We start from the raw sequence: 26,892 nt of genomic DNA on the forward strand, positions 1-26,892 counted from the left end.
GCTGTGGTGTGGGGAAACTGTGGGTTGGCATTTGGAGGAGGACTAGTTCTTTTTTTAAAAAAAAACCAAAAGCAGCTGTAGATATGGCAGTGAGAACCACACAGAGAAGGGCAGCAGGAATGCCTCAATATCTGGTGTGGAAGATAGCCTTTCATGGACCCACTGCTAATTCTATTGGAGTGAGGAGGGCAGAGGTGAGCCAAAATGTGGAAAAAAACCACATGCCTTGCAGCCATCTTCCTGGTGGGCTGGGAATGCTCCTGCCCAGTGCCAGAGCCACAGCACAGAGCCACACCAAGGGACCCAGTGTGATGGGAAGTGTTTCTGGCAACACCATGCACATGCCACAATATCAGGCATGGAAAAAAGCCTTTTGTGCGCCCTCAGCTAATTGTCCCATATCTGGGAAGGCAGAGCTGTGCAAAGAGGGGGAAATTAATATACTCCATTCAGCCATCTTTACAGGATGCTGGGAAACCCCCTGCATGGCCCAGTGGCCCAGGGCTTCCATTTAGGAATGGCACACACTTGTGATGTAACACAGCCTTCCCTTAGCAGAGGTCCTTGGAGGTCACAGCTGGGAAGAGAGACCCACTCAGAAATCCCAGGGACCCTATGCCAATACCAAGAACTTGTAGGTCACTGGCAGAGACAATCTGTGGCAAGACTGAAATTAAGGTTTAGACTCTTGCAACAGCCTTAAATCTCCAGGAACACCTGGGAGGTTTGATTTTTAAGCTGCTCTGCCTCCCTAAGCACTCAGACACATGCCGCACATTCAGGGCAGACAGCACCAACAACACAGCCAACATGGTGCACCAGTTGGACCCCAGAAGAACCAGACACCCACACAACACAAAGACAAAGTTGAGGAGAACTGACTTGAGGGTAACAGGTGACTCACAGATGCCACCTGCTGGTTAGTTAGAGAAAGTGTATGCCACCAAGCTGTAGATCTGACAAATTAGAGATTGTGGTTTGAAAAATTTTTCATATCCTAGAAGAACCCTATCAAGTAAAGCAAATGCCAAGAGACCAAAAACAACAGAAAATTTTAAAGCATATGAAAAAAACAGATGATATGGATAACTCAAACCCAAACACTGAAATCAAAAGATCAGGGGAGACACAGTACTTGGAGCAATTAATCAAAGAACTAAAGACAAACAATGAGAGCATGGCACAGGATATAAAGGACATGAATAAGAGCATGGCATAGGATATAAAGGACATGAAGAAGACCCTAGAAGAGCATAAAGAAGAAATTGCAAGAGTAAATAAAAAAATAGATGATCTTATGGAAATAAAAGAAACTGTTGACCAAATTAAAAAGATTCTGGATACTCATAGTACAAGACTAGAGGAAGCTGAACAATGACTCAGCATCCTCGAGAACCACAGAATGGAAAATGAAGGTACAAAAGAAAGAATGGGGAAAAAATAAAAAAAATCAAAATGAATCTCAGGGATATGATAGATAAAATGAAATGTCCAAATATAAGACTCATTGGTGTCCCAGAAGGGAAAGAGAAGGGTAAAGGTCTAGAAAGAGTATTCAAAGAAATTGTTGGGGAAAACTTCCCAAACCTTCTACACAATATAAATATACAAAGCATAAATTCCCAGTGGACTCCAAATAGAATAAATCCAAATAAATCCACTCCAAGGCATATTCTGATCAGACTGTGAAATACTGAAGAGAAAGAGCAAGTTTTGAAAGCAGCAAGAGTAAAGCAATTCACCACATGCAAAGGAAACAACATAAGACTAAGTAGTGACTACTCAGCAGCCACCATGGAGATGAGAAGGCAGTGGCATGACATATTCAAAATTCTGAGAGAGAAAAATTTCCAACCAAGAATACTTTATCCAGCAAAACTCTCCTTCAAATTTCAGGGAGAGCTTAAATTTTTCACAGACAAACAAATGCTGAGAGATTTTGCTAATAAAAGACCTGCCCTACTTCAGATACTAAAGGGAACCCTACCAACAGAGAAACAAAGAAAGGAGAGAGAGATACAGAGAAATTTAACAGACATTTATAGAATATTACATCCCAGTTCACCAGGATACACATTCTTATCTAGTGATCACAGAACTTTCTCCAGAATAGACCATAGGCTGGGACATCAAACAAGCCTCAATAAACTTAAAAAAAAAAAAAATGAAATTATTCAAAGCACATGTTCTGCCCACAATGGAATACAAATAGAAGCCAATAACCATCAGAGACTTAGAAAATTCACAAACACCTGGAGGTTAAAAATGAGGGGGAGATGAAAACATTCCCAGATAATCAAAAGCTGAGGGACTTCATCACCAGTAGATCAGTCCTGTAAGAAATGATAAAGGGAGATGTGCAGGCTGAAAGGAAGGGACACTAAACAATTGACTGAAACCACATGAAGAAATAAAGATTTCCAGTAAAGATCACATGGTAAATATAAATACCAATACTGCATCTATTTTTTGATTTATAGCTCCACTATTTACTTCCTACAGGATCTAAAATACATCAAGTGTAATGATAAATCAGTGGTTTTGGACTCAGTGTAGAATATGTAATTTTTGACAAGAACAACATAAAGGTGGTGGAATGGAGGAGTATAGGAATGTAGTTTATGTGTCCTATTGAAGTTAAGTTGGTATCAAAGAAAACAGGATTGTTATAGACTTAAGATGTTAAATTTAAGCCCCATGGTAAACACAAAGAAACTATCAGAGTATATGATCATAGAGAAGAACAGTAGAGTATGGGTTATGAGAAGTGGGGGAAGGGGCAATGGGGAGTTAATAAGAAATGAGTGTAGGGTTTCTGTTTGGGGTGAAGGGAAATTTCTAGTAATGGATAGTGGGAAGGTGATGGCATTGCAACATTGTGAATGTGATTATTCCCACTAAATGGAATGCTAGGGAGGGGTTGGAATGAAAAGATTTATGCTGTATATATGCTTTCACAATTGAAGAAAAAAGACAGTCTAAATAGATAATGACAATTAAATGCCATAGATGATCCTGGATGAGATCTAAGAATAGAGGAGAAAAGCCTCAAAAGGACACAATCGGGACATAAGGAAAAAAAATGAAATAATGAATGTAAGCTTTATATCAATGTTAAATTTCTTAAACTTCTTAACTACACTTAATGTGATTACATAAATGAATATTCTTGTTCATAGGAAATGTATGTGTGAATTATATTATTTGTTCAAGGATGTGTGCAACTTGCTCTCATGTTCAGAAAGAGCAATAGATGATGTATGATAGGGAGGGAGGGACAGAGGGAGGGAGAGAAAGAAATGGTAAAGTGACAAATTATTAAAGTTGGTAGATCGGGGTATCAATGGAGAGGGGGTTGGGGTATGTTGCAATTCTGTGTATGGCATTTGTATTACTTTTGCAACTGTTCCTGTAAATTTGAATTTATTTTAAAATAAAAATTAAAAAAAAAAAAACTAAAAAAAAGTAACCAAGCTCTCTTTTCATAAAAGAATTAAAAACTCAATTAATGACAACTCTACATTGTGTGATCTCAATATTATAGATTGTGAAAGTGTTTCTAAATGCATTCATTAGTGTTTTTTTTTTTCATGCAGCATGTGTTGAAGAAAAGCATTATGTTTCTCATTCATACTACTGCATAGCATACTGCACTGTTTTGAACCCAGTCCAATTATATCCAAAATGGAACTTTAATTTTAAAAGTACTTTGGGAAATTCCCCACCTGGGGAATGCCTACTATTCTCACAGACATTGGGGACTACCAATTTAATAGGCCAAGCCTTTGATCTTAGGGCTTGCCCTTATGAAACATAGTACTGCAAAGGAGAAGCTAAGTCTACTTAAAATTATGCCTAAGAGTCACCTGACAGAAACTTTTTTGTTGCTCAGGTGTGGCATCTCTCTCTAAGCCCATTCTGCAGGTAAACTCACTGACCTCCTCCCTATGTGGGACATGACTCCCGGGGCTGTAAGTCTCCCTGTCAATGTTGGACATGATTCCCAGTGATGAACCGAGCCCTCATATTATGGGATTGAGAAAGCCTTCTTGACCAAAAGGGAGGAAAGAAATGAAACAAAATAGAAAATCAGTGGCTGAGAGATTTCAAATAAAGTTGACAGGTCATTCTGGAAATTATTTTTATGAATTATATTTACATCCCTTTGCAGATTTTAGTGTATTGGAATAGCTAGAAGAAAATATCTGAAACTGTTGAAGTGTAATCCAGTAACCTTAATTCTCGAAGATGATTGTATAACTATATAACTCTTAAGGTGTGACTGTGTGATGGACACTCCCTATATCCAGTGTATGGACAGATGAGTAAGAAAACAAAGATGATAATAAATAAATAAATAAATAATAGGGGAATAAGGGGTATGGGATGTTTTTGTGCTCTTCTCTATTTTTATTTTTATTCTTACTTTTATTTCTTTTAGAGTGATGAAAATGTTCAAAAATTGATTGTGGCATGGATGCACAACTATATGATGATACTTGAGCCATTGATTGTACACTTTGCATGATTATCTTTTATATGAATATATCTCAATAAAATTGAATTAAAAATAAGTACATCAGGAGAGGAGTGACACCAGCAAAATGGTAGAACAATCAGTCCCAAATATCCATTCTTCCACAGAAACTGAAAAACAAGCAGAAACTGTCAGAAACAACATTGTTAGAACTTTGGAAAACATAAAAGGATTACAGCAAAGACAATTTAAAATAATTAGAAAATATTTGTGGTGTTTTTACTTGCCCTTACCCCACCTCCATCCCTGGTTCAGAGGCAGTCTCAGAGAGGACAACCTGTTTTCCTAGTGTGAGATCCTGGTCCCTGGTTCCTGAGGAAGCAGAAGAGACATTGTTCACACTTGTTTATCTGTTCTAACCTGTCTGGGGGTTACCCAAAGGACTGATGTAAGGCACTCATCTCTGTTTTGTTTAACTCAGAAATCACTCAGGTAAGAAAAGTAGTAGGTACTACTCTAAAACACTGTGAGGTTAATGAAAAACATGCAGCTATCTGGGCAAAATATTATTGCTGAGACATTAAATGGACTACCTAAAGCCTGGAGTAAAATTTGAGGTGAAAGTATCCTTGGGAAATTAAAGAATTCAAAAGTGCCTAAACATACTGGAGAATTTAAAATGCCGAGACATGATGCATACTCAGAAAAGACCAGAAAAGACCTTAAGCTTTAACCTTGGGCTAGTTTTTATGGTCTGTGCAAGCAGAATGAGAAGGCAAAGACAGAACTGTAAACAGTCTGGCCATGTGTTAAAGCAGTGCACCCAGAAAAGATCCAAACCACAAAAACTGGAAGAGGTTGGCTTTGTTTTGTATTGCATTAGCTCCTGACAGTCAAGAAACTATTTTTCAAAACACTAGTTAAGCACAAGATAAAGGAACAGAGTCTTCAGTGACCTCACATGACAAAGAATACAGATAGTGCAAAAAAAAAACTTGGAAAAGTCACTAAACAAAGAGATGACTGCAGTATTCAGCAATAAAAAAGAGTAAATCTTGATGGGGGTTGAATATGATTTCCATAGCTACCAAATTATAATAATCAAATGTCCAGTTTTCAACAAAAAATTGCAAGGCTTACAAAGAAAAAGGAAACCATGGCCCATTCAAAGTAAAGAAATAAATTGACAGAAACCATCATCAATAAAGTCAGACATTGGATGTACTAGGAAAAGACTTTAAACAGTTGCCTTAAATATGCTCAAAGAACTAAAGGAATACACGAACAAAGAACTAAAAATATCAGGAAAATGATGTATGAACAACCAGAATAACAATAAAGGCACAGAAATTCCAAAAATGAGCAAAGTAGTGATTCACAACATACAAGGGATCCTCAATAAGACTAACAGCCAATTTATTTCCACAAACCATGGAGACCAGGTGGCAGTAGGGTGACATATTTAAAGTGCTAAAAGAAAAATCCATAAACCAGAAATTCTGTAACTGGCAAAATTTTCCTTCAAAAATGAAGGAGAGTTTCACAATGGGTTTGCCGCCAGAACACAGGTGTCATGAAAAACATCACTGATTCTTAAGCCCAAATGGGAAAGGAAAAGTCTCATATCAACATTGCCATTATTGGACACTAGATTCAGGCAAACCCACCACTACTGGCCACGTGATCTACAAATATGGTGGAATCAACAAAAGAACCTTCAAAATATTTGAGAAGGAGGCTGCTGAGATGGGAAAGGGGTCCTTCAAGTATGCCTGGGCCTTGGATAAACTGGAAGCTGAATGTGAGTGTGGTATTACCACTGATATCTCCCTGTGGAAATTTGAGACCAGCAAGTACTATGTGACCATCATTGATGCCCCAGGACACAGAGACTTTATTAAAAACATGATTACAGGCACATCTCAGGCTGACTGTGCTGTCCTAATTGTTGCTGCTGGTGTTGGCGAATTTGAAGCTGGAATCTACAAGAATGGGCACATCTGTGAGCATGCCTTTCTGGCTTACACACTGGATGTGAAACAACTAATTGTTGGTGTTAACAAAATGGATTCCACTAAGCCACCCTACAGCCAGAAGACATATGAGGAAATAGTTAAGGAAGGCAGCACCTACATTAAGAAAATTGGCTACAACCCTGACACAGTAGCATTTGTGCCAATTTCTAGTTGGAATAGTGTCAACATGCTGGAGCCAAGTGCTAACCTGTCTTGGTTCAATGGATGGAAAGCCACCCATATGGATGGCAATGCCAGTGGAACCACACTGCTTGAAGCTCTGGATTGCATCCTGCCACCCACTCGTCCAACTGACAAACACTTGCATCTGCCTCTTCAGGATGTCTACAAAATTGGTGGCATAGGTACTGTCCCTGTGGGCTGAGTGGAGACTGGTGTTCCCAAACCAGGCATGGTGGTCACTTTTGCTCCAGTCAATGTTACAACTGAAGTAAAGTCTGTTGAGATGCACCATGAAGCTTTCAGTGAAGCTCTTCCTGGGGACAATGTGGGCTTCAATGTCAAGAATTTGTAAAAGATGTTCATCATGGCAATGTGGCTGGTGACAACAAAAATGATCCACCAATGGAAGCAGCTGGCTTCACTGCTCAGGTGACTACCCTGAACCATCCAGGCAAAATCAGTGTTGGCTATGCACTTGTGCTGGGTTGTCACCCAGCTCACATTGCTTGCAAATTTGCTGAGCTGAAGGAGAAAATTGATCATTGTTCTGGTAAGAAGCTGGAGGATGGCCCCAAATTTATGAAATCTGGTGATGCTGCCATCATTGATATGGTTCTGGCAAGCCCATGTGTGTTGAGAGCTTCTCTGATTATCCTCCTCTGGGTTGTTTTGCTGTTTGGGATATGAGACAGACAGTTGCTGTGGGTGTCATCAAGGCAGTGGACAAGAAGGCTGCTGGAGCTGGCAAGGTCACCAAGTCTGCCCAGAAAGCTCAGAAGGCTAAATGAATATTACCTATAACACCTGCCACCCCAATCTTAAACAGTGGTGGAAGAATGGTCTCAGAACTGTTTGTCTCAATTGGCCATTTAAGTTTAATAGTAAAAGACTGGTTAATGATAACAATGCATCATAAAATCTTCAGAAGGAAAGGAATGTTTTGCAGACCATCTGTTTTTGTGTGGCAATTTTAAGTTATTAGTTTTTAAAATAAGTACTTTTTAAATTGAAACAATGACCAAAAATCTGTCACAGAATTTTGAGACCCATAAAAACAAAGTTTAATGAGAAACTTATGTCTGCTTTTGAAAAGTCAGCTTTGAATTGCCTAGGCAAAAGACAAGTGCTCATAACCTATCTCTGGTGTTTCATCTGCTGAAAATTGATAATATGATAGTTTGGGTTTAACAGTTTTTTAGGACAAATTGAGGGGTTTTTTTCACCTGATAATGGGGGTGGATCATCACTTAAGTTGATTTAAGTACTTAACTAAAAATTGGGAGTGGTTTGTTGGTGGCAACCTTAGTTAGAAGGAAAACAAAGCATAATTTGTAATGTTCATAAGCTACCTTAGAAGGGCAAGTTCTGTTACAGAGGCCATGTGTTTCATATGGAATTTTAATTTTGTGCAGTTTTGTCTATATCAATATTAAGTAAATGAGTTTAATGTATCTAGGAGAAATGAAAGATACTAATAAGAAAAATGAAGGAGGAGCTTCTGGTCAACCAAGACTGGTGCAAAATAATCCACAGTTGCATTTTCCCTGATAGCAAATTTAAACTATCAAAAATGGACAGAGTCATATTCCTCAAAACTCTGGAAACCAGTTAAAGAGTTGCAGGAACTTAGTGAATGTGCAATCAGGAAAATGCTACTTAAAACTGGTAGGAGAAGTTCACAGTGCACTTCCTGGTACCTGCCCCACACTCTTACTGGTGCAATGACCTACCCATTGTAGGTCTCTAACTCTGCTCTGGAGGAAGGGAATAAAACCCATGTGCAAACTAGGGTGTCTGTATGTCAGTAACAATCTATATGATGACAGCCTGAAAAACTGAACCAGGACACTCCTCTCTAGCTTGCCCTCCCAGAACTTTCTCTGTAGAGAATATAGTGACTAGCTTGCAGTCAGTTAGAATTGTGTAAAAAACAATTATTTATAACTGGCCTGAGCAAAGAATTACCACCATTAAGATGTACATTAGAGCACTGAGGAGTGGAGGAATGTCTATTTCATAGGGATTAGAGGGGATGTTCAGATTCTTGTAAATTGGGGTATTTCTAGGGCCAGGAGAACAAGCCCAGGAAGAGAAATAGAATCAGAGAAGACAGAGAGAAATCTGCAATTATGCTTCAGACTCATCTTTGTGAAAAGAGGGCTAAACTCAGAGGGAGACATCAAGACAAAGCCAAAGCAATTGACAAAGACTGTGAAAGATATTATTTGTCTTGGTTGGTTTTGCTGTTTTTGTTTTTGTTAGCTCTCAGCACTTAAGGGAATCTCTGTCATATCAATAGTTGGATACATAATTAAGAGGAACAGAGAACAAAGACTAAACCCCAGAGTAAACACATTAAAATATTAAAATGTACAGTGGACAATGAAAGATTTAAAAACAAACAAAAACAGGAAAGGATAGTCCATCCATAGGAAAAAAAATAAAATTTCAGAAACCTTCAATGAAGAAGACCACAAAGACAAAGACTTAAAAATGAACTTCAGTATGCTCATGGAGATAAAGGAAAACATGGAGAAAAAAAGTAAAGAATATCAGGAAATTTATCAGTGAACAATATGAGAATCTCAATAAAGAGGTAAAAATTTTAAAAAGGAACCAAAGAGAAATACTGGAGTTGAAGACCACAATGACAGAAGTAATACTACTACTAATAAAAACTCCATAGAGGGTTTCAAAATCAGATTAGAGTTAGCAGGAGAAATAATCAGGGGATTAAAAAGTAAGACAACTGAAATAATTCAGGCTGAGGAGCAGAAAGTTAAAAAAGAATGAAAAACAGTGCAGAATGCGAAAAGAGCCTATGAGACATGTGGGATGCCATTAGGCATACTAATATATACACATTAAGGGAATCCAGAAGGAGAAGAAAGAGAGAAAGGGGAAGAAAGAACATTAAAAGAAATAATGGCAGAAAACTTCCCAAATTAAAAAAAAAAAACATGAAAATAAACATTCAAGAAGTCCAAAGAAATGTAAACAAGATAATTTTGGAGAGAAAAATTCCCAGACACATTGTAGTCAAGCTGTCAAATGCCAAGAACAAAGAAAGAGTTCTGTAAGTTGCAAAAGAAAAGCAATGTGTTGTGTACAAGGGAGTATCAATAAGATTTTTTAATCTGAAACAATGAATAAAGAATAAAGAACTGCCAAACAAGAATTTTGTATCTGCCAACACTGATTTTTAGAATTGAGAGAGAGATTAATATATTCCCAGATAAACAAAAGCTGAGATTTTATCACCACTAGATTTGCAATACAAGCAATGGTAAAAGGAGTTCTTCAGACTAAAGGAAAGGACACTAGATAGTGCATACAAGGCATTCAAAAAAAAAAATAAAGATCTGCAGTAAAGGTAACCATGTAGGTAGTTATAAATGCTAGTACTATTGTGTTTGCTGTATGTAATTTCACTTTTTGAATCTTATAAGTAAGTTCTAAAATGCAAATGCATAAATGTAAAGATAAATCTATGCTTTTTAGCATGTAATATATAAAAATATGAATTGTAACAAGTGAAACAAATAAGTGCAGTGATGGAAGTTTCTGGGAACAGTTTCATGGATGCCACTGACATTAAGTTAGTATAAACTCAATTGTAATTGTTATGAATTTAGTATGTTAAATTTAAGCCCCATGTTAACCACAAAGAAAATATCTGAAAAATATATAGAGAGTAGGAAAAGAGATGGGACTCAAAACATTACACTACACAGAATCAAATAAATATGTAACAGAAGAATTGAAGGACAAAAAGTTATGAGATTTACAAAGACAACATAGCCAAATGGCTGAAGAAAATCCTTCATTATCAGGACTTACTTTAAATGTAAATGGTTTACACTCTCCAGTCCAAAGACAGAGATTGACAGGATGGATTAAAAAAAAAATGACCCAACTATATACTATTTACAAGAGATTCACTTTAATTTGAAGACACACATAGGTTGAAAGTGAAAGGATGGAAAAAAAATATACCAAGCAATGAGTAGAAAAAGATAACTGGGATAGCTATACTAATGTAAGATAAAAGAGATATTTTAGTTTCTTGGTTATTAAAAGAAGTATCATTTAATAGGTTGCTTAAACAATGGGAATTTATTGGCTCACAGTTTGGAGGCTGGAAGTCCAAAATCAAGGCATCCAGCAAGGTGATGCTGTCTTCCTGAAGACTGTGGCATTCTGGATCTGGCTTCTGGTAGTCCTTGATCCTTAGCTTTTCTATTATATGGCAGTGCACAAGACAACCACTTCTGTCTTCTTTCTCCATATGACTTTCACTCCACCTATAAAGGACTCCAATTATCTGGATTAAAACCTAACCTGATTTACTTGGGTCACACCTTAACTGAAGTCATATCTTGAAGAGTTCTTATTTACAATGGGTCCTTAGCCAGCTGAATGTAGACAAAGACCAAGAACATGTCCAAATTGGGGTACAAAATTCAATCCACCACAGTAGATTTTATTTAGAAAACACTTAAAAAAGAGAAAGAAGGTCACTGTATACTGATAAAGGGGGACAATTCAAAAAAAGGTAAAACAATTATAAAATATATGCACCTAACAACAGGGATCCAAAATAGATGAAGCAAATATTGACAAATATGAAGTGACAAACAGGCATTTCTACATTAATGGTAGGAAATTTTAATGCACCACTCTCAATGATTTACATAAAACCTTAGTTGCTTATATTTTATACCAAAAGCGTGATTGTCAAAATGAAAAGTAGATTCAAGGATTCCATCAAAATTATAAACTTGTGAATCAAAAGTGTTCTATATCTTGTGTGAGGTGCTAGTTACACAGTTGTTTACATTTATCAAATTCACCAAAATGTATCATAAGGTCTACATATTTTACTGCATGTAAATATTACCTCAATAAAAAATCTTATATAATATTTAACAAAATCTTATGGGTTATTGAAACTACCAAACTCCAATCCAGTAGTCTGGACTCCTGAAGATGATTGTATAATAATGTAGATTACAAAGGGTGACAGTGTGATTGTGAAAACCTTGTGGATCACACTCCCTCTATCTAGTGTATGGATGGATGAGTAGAAAAATGGGGACAAAAACTAAATGACAAATAGGGTGGGATGGGGGATGGTTTGGGTGTTCTTTTTATACTTTTATTTTTTATTCTTATTCTGATTCTTTGTGATGTAAGGAAAATGTTCAGAAATATATTGTGATGAATGCATAACTATATGATCATATTGTGAACAGTTGACTGTATACCATGGATGATTGCATGGTATGTGAATATATTTCAATAAAACTGAATTAAAAAAAAATCAGTCTATCCACACACCAGGCAAAATAAAGTGGCAAGTTAGAGTCTGAAAAAAAAAAAAAAAAGCTGATGGGTTACGTTCATGTAAGTTATGTAGATAAAAGTTGAACATTAATTTTAATTTTACTTGAAATGTACTTAAATGAAATTAATGTAAAAATGGGAGTTGCTAATTTTTAGATACCGTTTTGTCACTATTAGTATTCCTAACAGATTGAACATCCTAAAGTGAAGAAGAGAAATTAAATTATTGACAAGTTGCCAAAAAAATTGAAGGTTAAATTAAGAAATTCCCAGGTAAGCAAAATCTGAAGGAGTTTTTTACCTAAAAATATTGCTAAAGGGAGTATATCAGGTTGTAATGAAAGGACACTAGACAGTAACTTAATGCCATACAAAGAAATAAAAATATATGGTAATGGTAACTACATGGGTAAATATGAAAGCAATTATTATTGTATCTTTGGTGTATAACTCCACTTTTTTTTCCAATATGATGTAAAGACAAATGCATAATATAAATCTATGTTGTTGGACACATGTTTAATGTATAAAGATGTGACAACAGAAACATAAAGGGAAAGGATGAACACATATAGTAATAGAGATTTTGCATGCTATTGAAGCTAAGTTGGTGTCAATCAAAACTAGATTATCATGAATTTAGCATGTCATTGTAGTTCCCATGGTAATCACTAAGATAATATATAAAAATATACACAGGAGGCGGGGCAAGATGGCAGACTGGTGAGCTGTATGTTTTAGTTACTCCTCCAGGAAAGTAGGTAAAAAGCCAGGAACTGCGTGGACTGGACACCACAGAGCAATCTGTCTTTGGGCATACTTCATACAACACTCATGAAAACGTGGAACTGCTGAGATCAGCGAAATCTGTAAGTTTTTGCGGCCAGGGGACCCGCGCCCCTCCCTGCCAGGCTCAGTCCCGGGGGAGGAGGGGCTGTCAGCTCCAGGAAGGAGAAGGGAGAATTGCAGTGGCTGCTCTCATCGGAAACTCATTCTACTGATTCAAACTCCAACCATAGATAGACTGAGGCCAGACACCAGAGACTCTGAGAGCAGCCAGCCCAGCAGAGAGGAGACGGGCATAGAAGGAAAACAACACGAGAAGCTCCAAAGTAAAAGCAGAGGATTTTTGGAGTTCTGGTGAACACAGAAAGGGGAAGGGCGGAGATCAGGCCTTGAGGCGCATATGCAAATCCCAAAGCAAGGCTGATCTCTCTGCCCAGGGCACCTTTCCTTAATGGCCCTGGTTGCTTTGTCTATTAGCATTTCAATAACCCATTAGATCTCTGAGGAGGGCCTTTTTTTTTTTTTTTTTTTTTTTTTTTTTAAATCCTTTTTGCTTTTTCTAAAACAATTACTCTAAGAAGCTCAATACAGAAAGCTTCAAAGAATTGAAATTTGGGCACGTCAAGTCAAGAGCAGAAATAAGAGAGCTCTGAGACAAAAGGCAATAATCCAGTGGCTGAGAAAATTCACTAAACAACACAACTTCCCAAGAAAAGGGGGGTGTCCGCTCACAGCCACCATCCTGGTGGACAGGAAACACTCCTGCCCATCGCCAGCCCCATAGCCCAGAGCTGTCCCAGACAACCCAGTGTGACGGAAGTGCTTCAAATAACAGGCACACACCACAAAACTGGGCGTGGACATTAGCCTTCCCTGCAACCTCAGCTGAATGTCCCAGAGCTGGGAAGGGGGGAGCAGTGTGAATTAACAGAGCCCCATTCAGCCATCATTTGAGCAGACTGGGAGCCTCCCAACACAGCCCAGCAGCCCAGAACTGCCCTGGGGGGACGGCACTCACCTGTGACATAGCACAGTCATCCCTCAACAGAGGACCCGGGGTGCACAGCCTGGAAGAGGGGCCCACTTGCAAGTCTCAGGAGCCATACGCCAATACCAAAGACTTGTGGGTCAGTGGCAGAGACAAACTGTGGCAGGACTGAACTGAAGGATTAGACTATTGCAGTAGCTTTAAAACTCTAGGATCATCAGGGAGATTTGATTGTTAGGGCCACCCCCCCTCCCCGACTGCCCAGAAACACGCCCCACATACAGGGCAGGCAACACCAACTACGCACGCAAGCTTGGTACACCAATTGGGCCCCACAAGACTCACTCCCCCACTCACCAAAAAGGCTAAGCAGGGGAGATCTGCCTTGTGGAGAACAGGTGGCTCATGGACGCCACCTGCTGGTTAGTTAGAGAAAGTGTACTCCACGAAGCTGTAGATCTGATAAATTAGAGATAAGGACTTCAACTGGTCTACAAACCCTAAAAGAACCCTATCAAGGACAGCAAATGCCACGAGGCCAAAAACAACAGAAAATTATAAAGCATATGAAAAAACCAGACGATATGGATAACCCAAGCCCAAGCACCCAAATCAAAAGACCAGAAGAGACACACCTAGAGCAGCTACTCAAAGAACTAAAGATGAACAATGAGACCCTAGTACGGGATATGAAGGAAATCAAGAAGACCCTAGAAGAGCATAAAGAAGACATTGCAAGACTAAATAAAAAAATGGATGATCTTATGGAAATTAAAGAAACTGTTGACCAAATTAAAAAGATTCTGGACACTCATAGTACAAGACTAGAGGAAGTTGAACAACGAATCAGTGACCTGGAAGATGACAGAATGGAAAATGAAAGCATAAAAGAAAGAATGGGGAAAAAAATTGAAAAACTCGAAATGGACCTCAGGGATATGATAGATAATATGAAGCGTCCGAATATAAGACTCATTGGTGTCCCAGAAGGGGAAGAAAAGGGTAAAGGTCTAGGAAGAGTATTCAAAGAAATTGTTGGGGAAAACTTCCCAAATCTTCTAAACAACATAAATACACAAATCATAAATGCTCAGCGAACTCCAAATAGAATAAATCCAAAAAAACCCACTCCGAGACATATACTGATCACACTGTCAAACATAGAAGAGAAGGAGCAAGTTCTGAAAGCAGCAAGAGAAAAGCAATTCACCACATACAAAGGAAACAGCATAAGACTAAGTAGTGACTACTCAGCAGCCACCATGGAGGCGAGAAGGCAATGGCACGATATATTTAAAATTCTGAGAGAGAGGAATTTCCAGCCAAGAATACTTTATCCAGCAAAGCTCTCCTTCAAATTTGAGGGAGAGCTTAAATTTTTCACAGACAAAGAAATGCTGAGAGAATTTGCTAACAAGAGACCTGCCCTACTGGAGATACTAAAGGGAGCCCTACAGACAGAGAAACAAAGACAGGACAGAGAGACTTGGAGAAAGGTTCAGTACTAAAGAGATTCGGTATGGGTACAATAAAGGATATTAATAGAGAGAGGGAAAAATATGGCAAACATAATCCAAAGGATAAGATGGCCGATTCAAGAAATGCCTTCACGGTTTTAACGTTGAATGTAAATGGATTAAACTCCCCAATTAAAAGATATAGATTCGCAGAATGGATCAAAAAAAATGAACCATCAATATGTTGCATACAAGAGACTCATCTTAGACACAGGGACACAAAGAAATTGAAAGTGAAAGGATGGAAAAAAATATTTCATGCAAGCTACAGCCAAAAGAAAGCAGGTGTAGCAATATTAATCTCAGATAAAATAGACTTCAAATGCAGGGATGTTTTGAGAGACAAAGAAGGCCACTACATACTAATAAAAGGGGCAATTCAGCAAGAAGAAATAACAATCGTAAATGTCTATGCACCCAATCAAGGTGCCACAAAATACATGAGAGAAACATTGGCAAAACTAAAGGAAGCAATTGATGTTTCCACAATAATTGTGGGAGACTTCAACACATCACTCTCTCCTATAGATAGATCAACCAGACAGAAGACCAATAAGGAAATTGAAAACCTAAACAATCTGATAAATGAATTAGATTTAACAGACATCTACAGGACATTACATCCCAAATCACCAGGATACACATACTTTTCTAGTGCTCACGGAACTTTCTCCAGAATAGATCATATGCTGGGACATAAAACAAGCCTCAATAAATTTAAAAAGATTGAAATTATTCAAAGCACATTCTCTGACCACAATGGAATACAATTAGAAGTCAATAACCATCAGAGACTTAGAAAATTCACAAATACCTGGAGGTTAAACAACACACTCCTAAACAATCAGTGGGTTAAAGAAGAAATAGCAAGAGAAATTGCTAAATATATAGAGACGAATGAAAATGAGAACACAACATACCAAAACCTATGGGATGCAGCAAAAGCAGTGCTAAGGGGGAAATTTATAGCACTAAACGCATATATTAAAAAGGAAGAAAGAGCCAAAATCAAAGAACTAATGGATCAACTGAAGAAGCTAGAAAATGAACAGCAAACCAATCCTAAACCAAGTAGAAGAAAAGAAATAACAAGGATTAAAGCAGAAATAAATGACATAGAGAACAAAAAAACAATAGAAAGGATAAATATCACCAAAAGTTGGTTCTTTGAGAAGATCAACAAGATTGACAAGCCCCTAGCTAGACTGACAAAATCAAAAAGAGAGAAGACCCATATAAACAAAATAATGAATGAAAAAGGTGACATAACTGCAGATCCTGAAGAAATTAAAAAAATTATAAGAGGATATTATGAACAACTGTATGGCAACAAACTGGATAATGTAGAAGAAATGGACAATTTCCTGGAAACATATGAACAACCTAGACTGACCAGAGAAGAAATAGAAGACCTCAACCAACCCATCACAAGCAAAGAGATCCAATCAGTCATCAAAAATCTTCCCACAAATAAATGCCCAGGGCCAGATGGCTTCACAGGGGAATTCTACCAAACTTTCCAGAAAGAACTGACACCAATCTTACTCAAACTCTTTCAAAACATTGAAAAAAATGGAACACTACCTAACTCATTTTATGAAGCTAACATCAATCTAATACCAAAACCAGGCAAAGATGCTACAAAAAAGGAAAACTACCGGCCAATCTCCCTAATGAATATAGATGCAAAAATCCTCAACAAAATACTTGCAAATCGAATCCAAAGACACATTAAAAAAATCATACACCATGACCAAGTGGGGTTCATTCCAGGCATGCAAGGATGGTTCAACATCAGAAAAACAATCAATGTATTACAACACATTAAAAACTCGAAAGGGAAAAATCAATTGATCATCTCAATAGATGCTGAAAAAGCATTTGACAAAATCCAACATCCCTTTTTGATAAAAACACTTCAAAAGGTAGGAATTGAAGGAAACTTCCTCAACATGATAAAGAGCATATATGAAAAACCCACAGCCAGCATAGTACTCAATGGTGAGAGACTGAAAGCCTTCCCTCTAAGATCAGGAACAAGACAAGGATGCCCGCTGTCACCACTGTTATTCAACATTGTGCTGGAAGTGCTAGCCAGGGCAATCCGGCAAGACAAAGAAATAAAAGGCATCCAAATTGGAAAAGAAGAAGTAAAACTGTCATTGTTTGCAGATGATATGATCTTATATCTAGAAAACCCTGAGAAATCAACGATACACCTACTAGAGCTAATAAACAAATTTAGCAAAGTAGCGGGATACAAGATTAATGCACATAAGTCAGTAATGTTTCTATATGCTAGAAATGAACAAACTGAAGAGACACTCAAGAAAAAGATACCATTTTCAATAGCAACTAAAAAAATCAAGTACCTAGGAATCAACTTAACCAAAGATGTAAAAGACCTATACAAAGAAAACTACATAACTCTACTAAAAGAAATAGAAGGGGACCTTAAAAGATGGAAAAATATTCCATGTTCATGGATAGGAAGGCTAAATGTCATTAAGATGTCAATTCTACCCAAACTCATCTACAGATTCAATGCAATCCCAATCAAAATTCCAACAACCTACTTTGCAGACTTGGAAAAGCTAGTTATCAAATTTATTTGGAAAGGGAAGATGCCTCGAATTGCTAAAGACACTCTAAAAAAGAAAAACGAAGTGGGAGGACTTACACTCCCTGACTTTGAAGCTTATTATAAAGCCACAGTTGCCAAGACAGCATGGTACTGGCACAAAGATAGACATATAGATCAATGGAATCGAATTGAGAATTCAGAGATAGACCCTCAGATCTATGGCCGACTGATCTTTGATAAGGCCCCCAAAGTCACCGAACTGAGCCATAATGGTCTTTTCAACAAATGGGGCTGGGAGAGTTGGATATCCATATCCAAAAGAATGAAAGAGGACCCCCACCTCACCCCCTACACAAAAATTAACTCAAAATGGACCAAAGATCTCAATATAAAAGAAAGTACCATAAAACTCCTAGAAGATAATGTAGGAAAACATCTTCAAGACCTTGTATTAGGAGGCCACTTCCTAGACTTTACACCCAAAGCACAAGCAACAAAAGAGAAAATAGATAAATGGGAACTCCTCAAGCTTAGAAGTTTCTGCACCTCAAAGGAATTTCTCAAAAAGGTAAAGAGGCAGCCAACTCAATGGGAAAAAATTTTTGGAAACCATGTATCTGACAAAAGACTGATATCTTGCATATACAAAGAAATCCTACAACTCAATGACAATAATACAGACAGCCCAATTATAAAATGGGCAAAAGATATGAAAAGACAGTTCTCTGAAGAGGAAATACAAATGACCAAGAAACACATGAAAAAATGTTCAGCTTCACTAGCTATTAGAGAGATGCAAATTAAGACCACAATGAGATACCATCTAACACCGGTTAGAATGGCTGCCATTAAACAAACAGGAAACTACAAATGCTGGAGGGGATGTGGAGAAATTGGAACTCTTATTCATTGTTGGTGGGACTGTATAATGGTTCAGCCACTCTGGAAGTCAGTCTGGCAGTTCCTTAGAAAACTAGATATAGAGCTACCATTCGATCCAGCGATTGCACTCCTCGGTATATACCCGGAAGATCGGAAAGCAGTGACACGAACAGATATCTGCACGCCAATGTTCATAGCAGCATTATTCACAATTGCCAAGAGATGGAAACAACCCAAATGTCCTTCAACAGATGAGTGGATAAATAAAATGTGGTATATACACACGATGGAATACTACGCGGCAGTAAGAAGGAACGATCTGGTGAAACATATGACAACATGGATGAACCTTGAAGACATAATGCTGAGCGAAATAAGCCAGGCACAAAAAGAGAAATATTATATGCTACCACTAATGTGAACTTTGAAAAATGTAAAACAAATGGTTTATAATGTAGAATGTAGGGGAACTAGCAGTAGAGAGCAATTAAGGAAGGGGGAACAATAATCCAGGAAGAACAGATAAGCTATTTAACGTTCTGGGGATGCCCAGAAATGACTATGGTCTGTTAATTTCTGATGGTTGTAGTAGGAACAAGTTCACTGAAATGTTGCTATATTATGTAACTTTCTTGGGGTAAAGTAGGAACATGTTGGAAGTTAAGCAGTTATCTTAGGTTAGTTGTCTTTTTCTTACTCCCTTGCTATGGTCTCTTTGAAATGCTCTTTTATTGTATGTTTGTTTTCTTTTTAACTTTTTTTTCCATACAGGTGATTTGAAAAAAGAAGGGAAAGTAAAAAAAAAAAAAAAAAAAAAAAAAAAGACAAACAAGGGGAAAAAAAAAAAAAAAAGATGTAGTGCCCCCTTGAGGAGCCTGTGGAGAATGCAGGGGTATTCGCCTACCCCACCTCCATGGTTGCTAACATGACCACAGACATAGGGGACTGGTGGTTTGATGGGTTGAGCCCTCTACCATAAGTTTTACCCTTGGGAAGACGGTTGCTGCAAAGGAGAGGCTAGGCCTCCCTGTATTTGTGCCTAAGAGTCTCCTCCTGAATGCCTCTTTGTTGCTCAGATGTGGCCCTCTCTCTCTGGCTAAGCCAACTTGAAAGGTGAAATCACTGCCCTCCCCCCTACGTGGGATCAGACACCCAGGGAAGTGAATCTCCCTGGCAACGTGGAATATGACTCCCAGGGAGGAATGTAGACCTGGCACCGTGGGACGGAGAACATCTTCTTGACCAAAAGGGGGATGTGAAAGGAAATGAAATAAGCTTCAGTGGCAGAGAGATTCCAAAAGGAGCCGAGAGGTCACTCTGGTGGGCACTCTTATGCACACTTTAGACAACCCTTTTTAGGTTCTAAAGAATTGGGGTAGCTGGTGGTGGATACCTGAAACTATCAAACTACAACCCAGAACCCATGAATCTCGAAGACAGTTGTATAAAAATGTAGCTTATGAGGGGTGACAATGGGATTGGGAAAGCCATAAGGACCAAACACCACTTTGTCTAGTTTATGGATGGATGTGTAGAAAAGTAGGGGAAGGAAACAAACAGACAAAGGTACCCAGTGTTCTTTTTTACTTCAATTGCTCTTTTTCACTCTAATTATTATTCTTGTTATTTTTGTGTGTGTGCTAATGAAGGTGTCAGGGATTGATTTAGGTGATGAATGTACAACTATGTAATGGTACTGTAAACAATCGAAAGTACAATTTGTTTTGTATGACTGCGTGGTATGTGAATATATCTCAATAAAATGATGATTTAAAAAAAAAAAAAAAAAAAAATATACACAAAAGGAAATTTGAAGTTAATCAACATACTATGAAAAATCTACTAAATACAAAAGAAGGCAGTAATGGAACAAATGTAGGGGGAAAGATGTAACATACATGGAAACAAATAGCAAAATGGCAGAACTAAGTCCTTCCTTAACATCAAATCTTTAAATATAAATGGATTGAACTCTGCAGTCCAAGACACATAATGGTTGAATGGGTTATCTAAAAAGCATGATCCAACTCTGGCTTTCTATAAGAGACTCACTTTAGACCAAAGACACAGTTTGAATGTGAAAGGATGAAAAACATTCCACGCAAGTAGTAACCAAAAGAGTGCTGGAGTAGCTTTGCTAATATCACACAAAATAGACATTATGTCAAAAAGTGTAATGAGACAAAGAATGGTATCATATATCAATAAAAGAGTCAATTCATGACGAAGATATAAAGCTTATAAGCATATATGTACCTAAGAGCAGAGCCTCAAAATATTTGAAGCAAACATTCACAGATTTGAAGGGAGGAATTGAATTCTACAATAATAGATGGAGACTTCACTATCCACTTTCAATAATGGATAGAAAATGTAGACAGGAGATTAATAAGGAAATGGAGGATTTGAACAACACTATAAACCAACTAAACCTAAAAGACATGTAGAGTACTCCACCCAAGAATAGCAGAATATACTTGATTCTCAAGTACACATGGAACATCCTGATATGTTACAAAACAAGACTCAATAAATTTAAGAAGATTTAAATAATACAAAGTATATTCTCCAAACACAATGGAGTGAAGGTAGAAATCAATAGTAGAACAACTTGAAAATTCAAAAATACATGCAAATTAAACACAACACTATTAAACTAATTTAACTAATGGGTTAAAAAAGAAATCACTAATGAAATTAGAAAATACTTAGAGACCAATGAAAATGTAAACACAGCATACCAAAATTTATGAGATATGGTGAAGGTAGTGCTCAGAGGTAATTTAAAGCAGTAAATGCCTACATTAAAAAAAGATCTCAGATCAATAACCTTACCTTATACCTTAGTGAACTAGAAAAGGAGAGAAAACTAAACCCAAAGTTAACAGAAGGAAGGGAATAAAGGGTAAAAGAGTGATAAATATAATGAAGAACAGAAAAATATTGAATTAATGAAACCAAAAGTTAGCCTTTGGAAAGATCAACAAAATTGACAACTCTTTTGCTAAACTGTAAACAAAATAAAGAGAGAAGATGTAGTTAACTAAAATAGGAAATGCAATTGGGAACATTACTATGGAGCTTTCAGAAATAAAATTAATTATAAGAGAATACCATGAACAACAAATACCATACCAACAAATGAGATAGCCTAGATGAAATTGACAAGTTCATAGAAACACACAAAACTGCCTACCAAAGAAATAAAACACTGGAACACACCTATAATAAGTAAATAGATTGAATCAATGATAAAATTCTTCCCATCATAGAAAAGTCAATGACTACATGGCATCATTGATGAATTCTACCAAACATTTAGAGAAAAATTACCACCAATCCTTCTCAAACTCTTCCAAAAATTAGAAGAATTGGGAACAGTTCTTAACTCATTTAATGAGGCTGGATTTATTATGATACTAAAGACAGATAAAGACATCACAAGAAAGGAAAATTATAGGCCAGCAACCCTTAGGAATATAGGTGAAAAAACCCTCAAAAAATGGTAGCAAACTGAATTCAGCAGCATATTAAAATTATTATATAGCATGACCAAATGGATTTATCCCAAGAATGCAAGGGTTGTTCAACATAAAAATAAATCAATACACCACATTAATAGAATGAATAAAAAAGAAAACATGATCAACTTGATGCAGAAAAAGAAAATCCAACAAGCTTTCATGGTAAAAAACACTTAGAAAACAAAGAATTGAAGGGAATTTCTTCAACATTATAAGGGACAATTAAAGCAATCATACACAATGGGAATGATTGAAACTTTTTTCCCCAAGATCAGTCTTAAGACAAGGATGTCCATTTTCACTACCTCTATTCAACATTGTACTATAAGGTCTAGCTTTCAATATCTGAGGTGAGCTGAGATGAGAGAGCTGAGCTGAGCTGTCAGGTGTGGAAATTAGCTGATTAAGACAAAAAGCCAAAATGAAAGTGAGTCAAGCCTTTAATTAATTACTGTGATGTTATAAGCAAGAGGTTAACCAGAGAATAACCTGCATCCTCTTGTTATATTTTCTCCATGTTATGGCACCCCAGCGAAGGGTCAGATGGCTCACCATAGATGTAGGGGGATGTCTTACTGCCAAGGAAATCCTGAATGAAATTTTCCTGCAGTTTTCTGGACATGAGGGCTAGGAGGAGGGAGAGGTGGCCTGGGGTGGAAATGTACTCAGTAATGAGTGAGAATAGAGAAAAGTGTCTTCAAGTTCTCTTCCTCCTTCCCTTTTTTTTAATTCATTTTATTGAGATATATTCACATATCATGCACTCATACAAAACAAATCATACATTTGATTGTTCACAGTACCATTACACAGTTGTGCATTCATCACCAAAATTAATCCCTGGCACCTTCATTACTACACACACAAAAATAACAAGAATAATAATTAAAGGGAAAAAGAGTAATTAAAGTAAAAAAGAACACTGGGGGCCTTTGTTTGTATTTTTCCTTCCCCCATTTTTCTACTCATCCATCCATAAACTAGACAAACGGGAGTGTGGTCCATATGGCTTTCCCAATCCCATTGTCACCCCTCATAAGCTACATTTTTATACAATCATCTTCAAGATTCATGGTTTCTGGGTTGTAGTTTGATAGTTTCAGGTATCTATTGCCAGCTACCCCAATTTATTAGAACCTAAAAAGGGTTGTCTATATTGTGCATAAGAGTGCCCACTGGAGTGAACTCTCAGCTCCTTTTGGAATCTTTCTGCCACTGAAGCTTATTTCATTTCCTTTCACTTCCCCCTTTTGGTCAAGATGTTCTCCATCCCACGATGCTGGGGCTAGATTCTTCTCTGGGAGTCATATTCCATGTTTCCAGGGAGATTCACTCCCCTAGGTGTCAGATCCCACATAGAGGGGAGGGCAGTGATTTCACCTGCCAAGTTGGCTTAGCTAGAGAGAGAGGGCCACATCTGAGCAACAAAGAGGCATTCAGAAGGAGGCTCTTAGGCACAATTATAGGGAGGCCTAGCCTCTCCTTTGCAGCAGGTCTTCCCAGGGGCAAGTCCTGTGGTAGAGGGCTCAGCCCATCAAACCACCAGTCCCCTATGTCTGTGAGCACATTAGCAACCATCAAGGTGGGACAGCCCAATACCCCTGCATTCTCCACCAGCTCCTCAAGGGGGCTCTGCATATGTTTTCCTTGTTTCTTTTTTAATTAACTCTTTTTCTTAAAATCAACTGTATGAAAAATAAAAAAATTTTAAAAAATTTAAAAATAACATACAATAAAAGAACATTTCAAACAGACCATAACAAGGGAGGAAGAGAAAGACAACTAACCTAAGATAACTACTTTACTTCCAACATGTTCCTATTCTACCCCAAGAAAGTAACCTAATATAGCAACATTTCTGTGAACTTGTTCCTACTATAAGCATCAGAAATTGACAGACCATAGTCATTCCTGGGCATTCCCAGAACATTAAATTTATACCCGATAGCTTATCAGTTCTTACTGGATTATCGTTCCCCTTAAATCTTAAAGAAGAAATCTTAAAGAAGATTGCTCTCTATCACTAGTTCCCCTACATTCTACATTATAAACCATTTGTTTTACATTTTCCAAGGCTCACATTAGTGGTAGCATACAATATTTCTCTTTTTCTGCCTGACTTATTTCGCTCAGCATTATGTCTTCAAGTTTGATCCATGTTGTCATATGTTTCACATCATTCCTTCTTACAGCCACATAGTATTCCATCGTGTGTATATACCACGTTTTATTTATCCACTCATCTGTTGAAGGACCTTTGGGTTGTTTCCATCTCTTGGCAATTGTGAATAATGCTGCTGTGAACATTGGCATACAGCTATCTGTTCATGTCACTGCTTTCCAATCTTCTGGGTATATATCGAGAAGTGCAGTCATTGGATCGAAGGGTAACTCTATATCTAGTTTTCTAAGGAACTGCCAGACTGACTTCCAGAGTGGCTGAACCATTATACAGTCCCACCAACAATGAATAAGAGTTCCAGTTTCTCTGCATCCCCTCCAGCATTTGTAGTTTCCTGTTTGTTTAATGGCAGCCATTCTAATTGGTGTGAAATGGTATCTCATTGTGGTCTTAATTTGCATCTATCTAATAGCTAGTGAAGGTGAACATTTTTTCACGTGTTTCTTGGCCATTTGTATTTCCTCTTCAGAGAACTGTCTTTTCATATATTTTGTGCATTTTATAATTGGGCTGTCTGTACTATCGCCATTGAGTTGTAGGATTTCTTTATATATGCAAGATATCAGTCTTTTTTCAGACATATGGTTCCTAAAAATTTTTTCCCATTGAGTTGGCTGCCTCTTTACCTTTTTGACAAATTCCTTTGAGGTACAGAAACTTCTAAGCTTGAGGAATTCCCATTTATCTATTTTTTCTTTTGTTGCTTTTGCTTTGGGTGTAAAGTCTAGGAAGTGGTCACCTAATGAATTCTTGAAGATGTTTCCCTACATTATCTTCTAGGAGTTTTATGGTACTTTCTTTTATATTGAGATGTTTGATCTATTTTTGAGATAATTTTTGTGTAGGGTGTGAAGTAGGGGTCCTCTTTCATTCTTTTGGATATGGATATCCAACACTCCCAGCCCCATTTGTTGAAAAGACTGTTATGACCCAGTTCAATGGCTTTGGGGGCCTTATCAAAGACAGTCAGCCATAGATCTGGGAGTCTATCTCCGAATTCTCAATTCAGTTCCATTGATCAATATGTCTATCTTTGTGCCAGTACCATGCTGTTTTGACAACTGTAGCTTTGTAATAAGCTTCAGAGTCAGGGAGTGTAAGTCCTCCCACTTCGTTTTTCTTTTTTGGATTGTCTTTAGCAATTCCAGGCATCTTCCTTTTGCAAATAAATTTGATTACTAGCTTTTCCAAGTCTGCAAAGTAGGTTGTTGGAATTTTGATTGGGATTGCATTGAATCTGTAGATGAGTTTGGGTAGAATTGACATCTTAATAACATTTAGCCTTCCTATCCATGAAAATGGAATATTTTTCCACCTTTTAAGGTCCCCTTCTATTTCTTTTAGTAGAGTTATGTAGTTTTCTTTGTATAGGTCTTTTACATCTTTTGTTAAGTTTATTCCCAGGTACTTGACTTTTTTAGCTGCTATTGAAAATGGTATCTTTTTCTTGAGTGTCTCTTCAGTTTGTTCATTTCTAGCATTCAGAAACATTACTGACTTATGTGCATTAATCTTGTATCCCGCTACTTTGTTAAATTTGTTTATTAGCTCTAGTAGCTGTATTGTCATTTTCTCAGGGCTTTCCAGATATAAGATCATATCATCTGCAAACAATGACTGTTTTATGATTGGTTGGTTGACGTCTTCTGTTTCTTCTCTGGTCAGTCCAGGTTGTTTATATGTTTCCAGGAAACTGTCCATTTCCTCTACATTATCCAGTTTGTTGGCATACAGTTTTTCATAGTATCCTCTTAAAATTCTTTTAAATTTCTTCAAGATATGCAGTAATGTCACCTTTCTCAGTCATTATTTTGTTTATGTGGGTCTTCTCTCTTTTTGATTTTGTCAGTCAAGCTAGGAGCTTATCAATCTTGTTGATCTTCTCAAAGAACCAACTTTTGGTGTTATTTATCCTCTCTATTGTTTTTTTTTGTTCTCTATGTCATTTATTTCTGCTTTAATCCTTGTTATTTCTTTTCTTCTATTTGGTTTAGGATTGGTTTGTTGTTTATTTTCTAGCTTCTTCAGTTGATCCGTTAGTTCTTTGATTTTGGCTCTTTATTCCTTTTTAATATACACATTTAGTGCTATAAATTTCCCCCTCAGTACCACTTTTGCTGCATCCCATAGGTTTTTGTATGTTGTGTTCTCATTTTCACTCTATATATTTAGCAATTTCTCTTGCTATTTCTTCTTTAACCCACTGATCATTTAGGAGTGTGTTGTTTAACCTCCAGATGTTTGTGAATTTTCTAAGTCTATGATGGTTATTGACTTCTAATTATATTCCATTGTGGTCTGAGAATGTGCTTTGAATAATTCCATTTTTTTTAATTTATTGAGGCTTGTTTTATGTCCCAGCATATGATCTATTCTGGAGAAGGTTCTGTGAGCACTAGAGAAGAATG

The 26,892-nt window shown here is 37.3% G+C and overlaps 1 pseudogene; it reads left to right on the forward strand.

Moving 5' to 3' along the window:
- The first annotated feature begins 6,080 nt into the window (after nucleotides 1-6,080).
- LOC119522961 lies at nucleotides 6,081-7,584 on the forward strand (annotated as a pseudogene).
- Nucleotides 7,585-26,892: the final 19,308 nt, after the last annotated feature.

Source organism: Choloepus didactylus, chromosome X (genome assembly GCF_015220235.1).
Source record: "Choloepus didactylus isolate mChoDid1 chromosome X, mChoDid1.pri, whole genome shotgun sequence".
Taxonomy (NCBI): Eukaryota; Metazoa; Chordata; class Mammalia; order Pilosa; family Megalonychidae; genus Choloepus; species Choloepus didactylus.